The following is a 7,449-nucleotide window of genomic DNA, read 5'->3' on the forward strand; positions in this document are numbered from 1 at the left end:
ATGTTAAATCATTGTTTTTTGTATCTTGCGTTGTCAGGCATATAATTTTTAATTTAGAAGTACATGTATGTATAATATTTTTTTTTCTGTCACTTGGTTTAAATATAGTACACTTACATTCTTCTTGCTTATTTATTTTTATTCGTAATACTTATAAAGTATGTAATAACGTACCCGTTGTTGCAAAAATCAACAACGGGTACGAAAGATATCAGGTATTAGGGGTAGTATTTGTCAATCGAAATGCCGCTTACGACATATTAAATTAGAGAAAATTTCTCCAAAAATTCTATGACGTCCCCTTAGATAAAAACATCACTTGTTTTATTCACAATCTAGATTGAATTGCTCTCTTCTGTTGATTCGCTTGTATTTGTTTTTCATTTTGTTGATTTTAAGTAAAACATTTTTCGTGTTCTCTTCACTTTGTTGAAGATGTCGCAGACGAGAGAGAGTTTCTTATGAGATCAATATCATTACCATATGCTAGAAGTGCTTGGTACTTTGGGCCATTAATGGATTGCATTTTAAATAGGCGATTTCTATTTTAGTAAGCTGTTCTTTAATTTTTTGAATATTTGAATTGAGAATCTGTATATTATTCGACTGTTTTATAACAGTGTTTCTTGTGTTATAGAATATAGTGCTGTTTATATAGTGCTGTTTAATAATAATAAAGTTCAAGCAACAATTCATATATGCAATAACTTGGTACTGATATCTCTGCTCCCCCATACCAGGTAGCAGACCCGAAAATATTAAAACTGCTACACTCATGCTTCCTATTATCCAACGATTAGCCAGTCCAGGACTATACCCTTATTATGGTACTAATATTGCTGCTGTCCCTTATAAGTGAATAAAATATGCAAGGAAGGTTTTGGCAATTTAATAGGATTTTGTATGTTAGAATATTATTACTCCGAGAAAGTGAAAAATATCTATTTGTTATACGGATTTAATCTATAGATGAAATATTAGAATGCTATTAGCAGCAAATAATATGGCAGATAATATGCTGGAATTAGCAGTAGCATGTACTAACAGTGGCCATACCTAGTCCACTGTTAGTACATGCTTTTAGAAAAGAGAAAGCCAACTTATCCAATTTAAAAGCAGACAAAATCAATTCAAATATGGATCGTAAGCCAATCCCTTATGTAAAGACTCTAAAGTAATAACTAGTGAAACTGTAAGCCAACAGCATAAAGTGCTGGTACTAGATATACAAGTAAAATATGAAATAAAACCAAAATATCGAGGAGAGTCACAAAAACAATTAATTGACGTTAACAAGCGACAAAGTAGTTCAATTTAGAACAGAAATAAAAAAAGAATGTGTTGGAATATGGAAAAAGGTCATAATGAAATTTTGAGAAATGTGTCAAAAATTATTAAAGAGGGTGTAACTAAAATACTTGAAAAAATCTCAGAAAATTGACTTAAAAATTGGTAAATATAGATAGTCAGACGATGTTTAAGACAATATAAAAGACAAGAGAAGATTATATAAGGAGGGACAAGAAAAAATATCAGAATAAGATTATCAAAAGTATCAAATAGATAAAGAGGAAGCAAATGTGTGGTAGCACAATCTAAGGTAGCAGCGCATGAAAAGCTGTACAATGAACTGAGTACTAAGAAAAAAACATATACAAAATTGTTAAAAGTGGAGCAAAGAAAACCAAAGATTTTAATCAGATTAAATGTATACGAGATAAATACATTAAACTATTTATGCAAGGAAAGGATCTAAAAAATAGCTACAAGGAGTTCTTTAACGACCAATTAAACTAAGAGTTTGAGAAAGCATCTATAGAGGCAACAGAGACAGTAATAGCAATGGTGCCGAAAATGACGACCGCGGAAGTAATTCAAGAGCTACATAAGATGAAAAAAGAAAAGGCATAGGTCCTGATGGCATCCCTGGATATATATGATCAGCATTAGGAAAATCAGGAACAAGTTGGCTAACAGGACTATTTAATAGAATTTTGAAAGTAAGGCGAATACCGGATGAATGGAGAAGTAGCATTTTAGTACCTGTATACAAAAACAAAGTAGATGTTAAACTCTGTACAAACTATAGAGCCCTAAAACTACTCTGTCACACCATGAAACTGTGGGAGAGAATAATTGATAGTAGAATAGAGGAAGAAACAGAAATATTAGGAAATCAGTTTAAATTCATGCAAGACATATCAACAACGGATGCAATTTTTATCATAAGGCAAGTAATGGAAAACTAATGTTAGAACAAGTGAGGGTAAGACTGATAAATTTCATTTGAGAATAGTATTGCATCAGGGGTCAGTGCTAATCCCTTATCTCTTCTAATTAGTGTTGGAAAAATTAACGAAAACATGTTAAGGAGATATCCCTTGGTGCCTTATGTATGCTAACGATGTGGTGTTAGTAAGAGATAAGGAGAGATAATTGAATTAATGATTGAGACAATGGAGATGGGCGCTTGAGCAAAAAGGTCTAAAAATAAGGTAAACAAAAACAGAGTATCTAAAGTGTGCATTTAAAAATCAACATTAGATATTGATATTGGATACCCTATACTATTTAATCAACGGAAATACTAAGATCACACGGGGAGAATATTATGGGTTATTTCTGGTTTCGTCAAAATTTACGCTGAAATTACTAACAAGAGAGTGCTCTCACTTCCACATGTTGAAATTGATATATAGTACCAACAGATGCTAGTCATATACCATCAGCACTAATAAAATGGAAACTATCAAATTAATGTCAATTTCATTTAATCAAACGTACTAACCTTAAAAATGATCATTTAAGATAACACACCTCAAAAATATTGACAATAAATTAAAAATAGCTTAAGCGTTATAAAAGTAACAGAGCAGCAAAGCTCACAGCATGAGAATAGTGCCTCGTACTTTTATAAAGAAATTTGTTGACAGACAAATATTTATTTTTTTATATACTAGGTTCTAAGAAAAGTGTACTCAAAACGAATAAATATTATCTTACAAGTGTTTTATTCCAGTTTCATATGAAAGCACCAGATCTTAGATATTATAAATTTCGTCATAGGTGCAAATTATAAATGAAAACCAAATGATAGAGCATATAGTGAAATATAAATATCTTAGCCCTCTATTGCCCGACTTTTTTGTAAACTTGTTTGTTTATAAAATGTTTTAATTTGTATATGTGCTCAAATATCCATTTACAACAACTAGTAATTTTTTTAGATTTTTTAAATTTCGTTTGGGGAGAGTTTTGGGAGTGTTTAGCAAAAACTAACGAATTAAGTTATATACTTATTTATTATGTCATTCAAAAAAACAAATATTTGTAGTTAGTTGTAAAACATAAAGCAACTTTAGATTTATCGCACATTACTTTAGAAGTATTACAGCATCCTGGTTTTTTGCATCTTTCCTTTTTTTTAGAAATTACTGGCCAGTGGAAGGTTTGGTCAAGCCTAACTTCCTTTGGTAGTACAATAGCAGTAGATCCTCTCCTCTGTTTTTTTACAATTTCGTTCTCAATTTCAGTGAGCCTGGGACGTCCTTTGTTTTTGATCTGATCATTGCTTGCTAACAGTACGCTACATAAGTGGGAATTATGTAGCGTACTGGTTTTTCTTTTTAATTTCAAAGTAATCGCAATCACGACGATGCAACAACTAGCTGTTAACAACAGCTAAATCCAGAAGGTGAAAAAATATTTTTAGATACCACTTTTTAGATCTTATGTCTGTTCGGTAAAGAGCAATTAGTGAATCCATAAGATCGACACCTCCAATAAATTTATTATAAAATTGTACTGAATTTGGACAGCATACAATAATTCTTGATTTTTGTTTCTTATCCCACCTCTTGACTAACGAAGTAGGCTTAGAACCAACAAATGTACTAAGCAAATGAACCGGTTTATTATCGTACCACTTTAACGCTGTTTGTCTTATGCCATCTACTGTAGCGTGCTTTTCTTCTACAGTACCTCTGCCCTGTTTCTTCATATTCTTGTCATCAGAAAAATGGCAATAAGGCAATCTGTTTGGAAGAACAGTTCCCAAACATTGCAGTCCACGTTTTTCCATTTCAATCTGCAACTGAATGCCATTGAACCAGTTGTCAAAATATACTTTATAGTATTTGTTTGGTTTGATTATCTCACACAATCTTATTACTACATTACCGCTGGTGTCTACATTAGGTAAATGAAGGGGATCTTTAACAGTTCCTGTATATAATTCCCAGTTATAAACAATGCCATTGCTATCACACAAAACAAATGCCTTGTATCCTAATTTTTTTGGTTTGTTCTTCATATATTGTTTTAAAGAATGTGCCTCTTTGAATGGTATCATTTGTTCATCAATACACAATTTTTCACTCATTGGAATACTTTGAAAATTTTAAAATAGACCGTTGATGAATGGTCTAATTTTGTATAACTTATCATTATTGTTGACCATATTTTCGTTATTATTGAAATGCGTTTTAGTTTTTATTTCTTCCCAGCGATTCCTAGATATAGTATCGACTATTTGAGCAATACGTGTTTCCTTCTGCCAAAATGATCTTGTCCTTGGCAAGCCATATATTGACATCAGTAGAACAGATCCAATAAATTAGTTTAATTCTGCTAGTGTCATATTCAATGGTTTATTTATATTCTTTTGCAGTGCAATTACTTTGTTCTACTATGTTTTCCAGCATATTGGTAGATATCATCTTTTTAAAATAATGTAGAGGGGATTCCGGTTCTAATAATTTGCATGTTGGTAAATTACCTTTCCATTCTGGGATTGGAAATACTGTTCGAGAACCACTCTTCCACTGAATGTTTTTTACGATCATTTTTGACCTTTTGAGCACATTTTGTTCAGTGTGTTTTTCAGTTTTATCGGTATCGCCCTCATCTTCATCTTAGTCTAAATCTAAATTGGTATCCTGGTCTAAATTTGCTTCGTACAAATCGTCTTCATTTTCCATTTTATTTGATTCTGGATCGATTAATATCTGGGTACCTGGAAAATTTATTATTACTTTCTTATTATCACTATCAAAGTCAGAGTCTTTGGATTCCTCGGATATTTACTGCTTTTCCCGTAGAACGTTTTTGTATCCATCTTAAAGAAATTATTTAAAATAATATGGTAAAGTGTGGATTCAAAGCGACATACCTGTTTTTTATCACAGTACTGAAACAACACAATAAAATAAACAAATGTCAACGGTAATCAATATCTAAATGCTGATATAATGCCTCTGTATGTATTTTTATATAAATTGTACACAATTTATAACAATAAATCACGATCGAAAATACAAACTAATAAGGCAGTCATGTCCATTTGACATACTGTTAAACATTTCCATATAGGTTTCGTCATAGGTTCATAGAGTGTATTAAAATGTATAACCAAATATTGCCTGAAATTAACAGAGGGCATACTAGAGTCGGAAATTGTTTTAAAAAAGTTTTCTGCATCAAAAACTCCTTTGTTACCTTGAGTACACACGGGGCTATAAAGGGGTTAAAATAGCTGTATCAAGCGAGGATAAGGTTATTGATGAGGAAAAAAAGACCTATCGCTAAGGAAGTGAGAAAGTAATAGGCAAACGCAAAGAGCACTTTAATTACATTAAATGAAATATGCATTACAATCTATCATGACACACATATCTTGATACACATAAAACAAGACAATTAATAAACACGTTAAGAGAATCTTAAGAAATAATAACCAAAATTTAATTTTTAATACACAAAAGAAATAATGATATACAGAAGATACACAAATTAAAAAAACGTTATCCCCTTATTGTACGCAAGAGAGATACCTCTAGGAAAAATCAAAACGATCGAAAATATATACCAAAACAACACAATAAAAGTAAAAGTAGAAGAAGAACTAACCGATCCTATTGAAGGTGACAATGGAATAAGACAGGAATATTACCTGAGTCCTCTATTATTTAACCTGATTATGGATGAAATAATAAAAAATAAGAACTAAAAAAGGATACCAAATGGAAGAAAAACAAATTAAAATAATCTGCTGTGCAGACGACGCAATACTACTCTTTTAAAGTGAAAATGATTTACAACGTATGCTGTACCAATTTCATATAACCGCCAGAAAATTTAATATGTTAATTTGCCCAAAAGAGACAAAATGCATGGTTACAACAGCAAATTTACTAAGATGTTAATTGGAGCTGGAAGGTCATATAATAGAACAAGTGTTAGAGCTTAAATATCTAGGCATCACATTATCTAGCTACGGAAAGCTCGAAACTAAAGTGGAAGACCCAGTGAATAGAGCAAACAGAGCCACAGGCTGCATAAATGAAACATTATGAAGAAATAAAAATATCGAAACAGAAACGAAAGGCAGAATTTACAAAACAGTCATCAGACCAATAATGACATACGCGGCAGAAACAAGATCTGACACAGAGAGGACAAAAAGGATATGAAACAGCAGAGATGAAAACACTTAGAAAAATTGATGGTAAGACACTATGGGACAGAGCTAGAAGTACAGATATACGACGTAGATGCAAGGTGAAGAACATCAAAAACTGGTTAAGAAATAGAAGAGTAGAATGAAACGATCATATAAGCCGAATGACAACAAATAAAACAATAAAGACGGCAAGAGACGGTTAACCCATAGGAAGACGATCAGTAGGACGACCACGAAAACGATGGAAAGGCACATTGAAAAACAGACAGTTATGTCTATATGAAAAGAAAAAGTAGAAGAAGAAGAAGATACACAGGATAACCATTAAAATAGTTGCAAGAAAGATAAAATAAATCAGTCATATTAATGTAGAATAGCAGAGGACAGAGTATTTGTCATAGCTTTGGACAAGTACCCAATTGAAAAAAGAACACAGGTCGTTCAAAAAAGACGGAACTCTAGAAAGAAAATAGCATAGATTTAAAAAAATAAAAGCATAAACATATGCTTTTGTTTTGTCTTTATGTCTTTTTCTACTTTTTTAATATTGAAGATACGTAAATAGTACATTGAATTAAAATGTAACCTTTGATATCTGTGATAAACCCATCACCTGAACAGTGGCGCCGATGTATGTAGTTAAGATTGTTTACACTTATTTTACCTGTTTATTTTTTTATTATCTATATATGAGTTGTGACAGATATCACAAACTTATTTAATTTCCACAAAGAGGTTCTTTAGAACCTAAAATTATTACTATACAAATCTGATTCGACATATCTTCAAAAAGTAATACACGGCATGTAAAATTTAAATTTTTAATAAAAAGTAAAAGATTAGGCATTACTTATGGGGTTTAAAAAACGAGCCTTTAGGAAGATTGAAGTACTAATAAGACCACCGCAATCGGGCATACCCCGGGTAATGATTAATTAATTAATCGGCTAATTCTTCAGTCACCCCTTTAATATGATTTTGTCAAATTG

Source organism: Diabrotica undecimpunctata, chromosome 1, assembly GCF_040954645.1.
Source record: "Diabrotica undecimpunctata isolate CICGRU chromosome 1, icDiaUnde3, whole genome shotgun sequence".
Classification (NCBI taxonomy): Eukaryota; Metazoa; Arthropoda; class Insecta; order Coleoptera; family Chrysomelidae; genus Diabrotica; species Diabrotica undecimpunctata.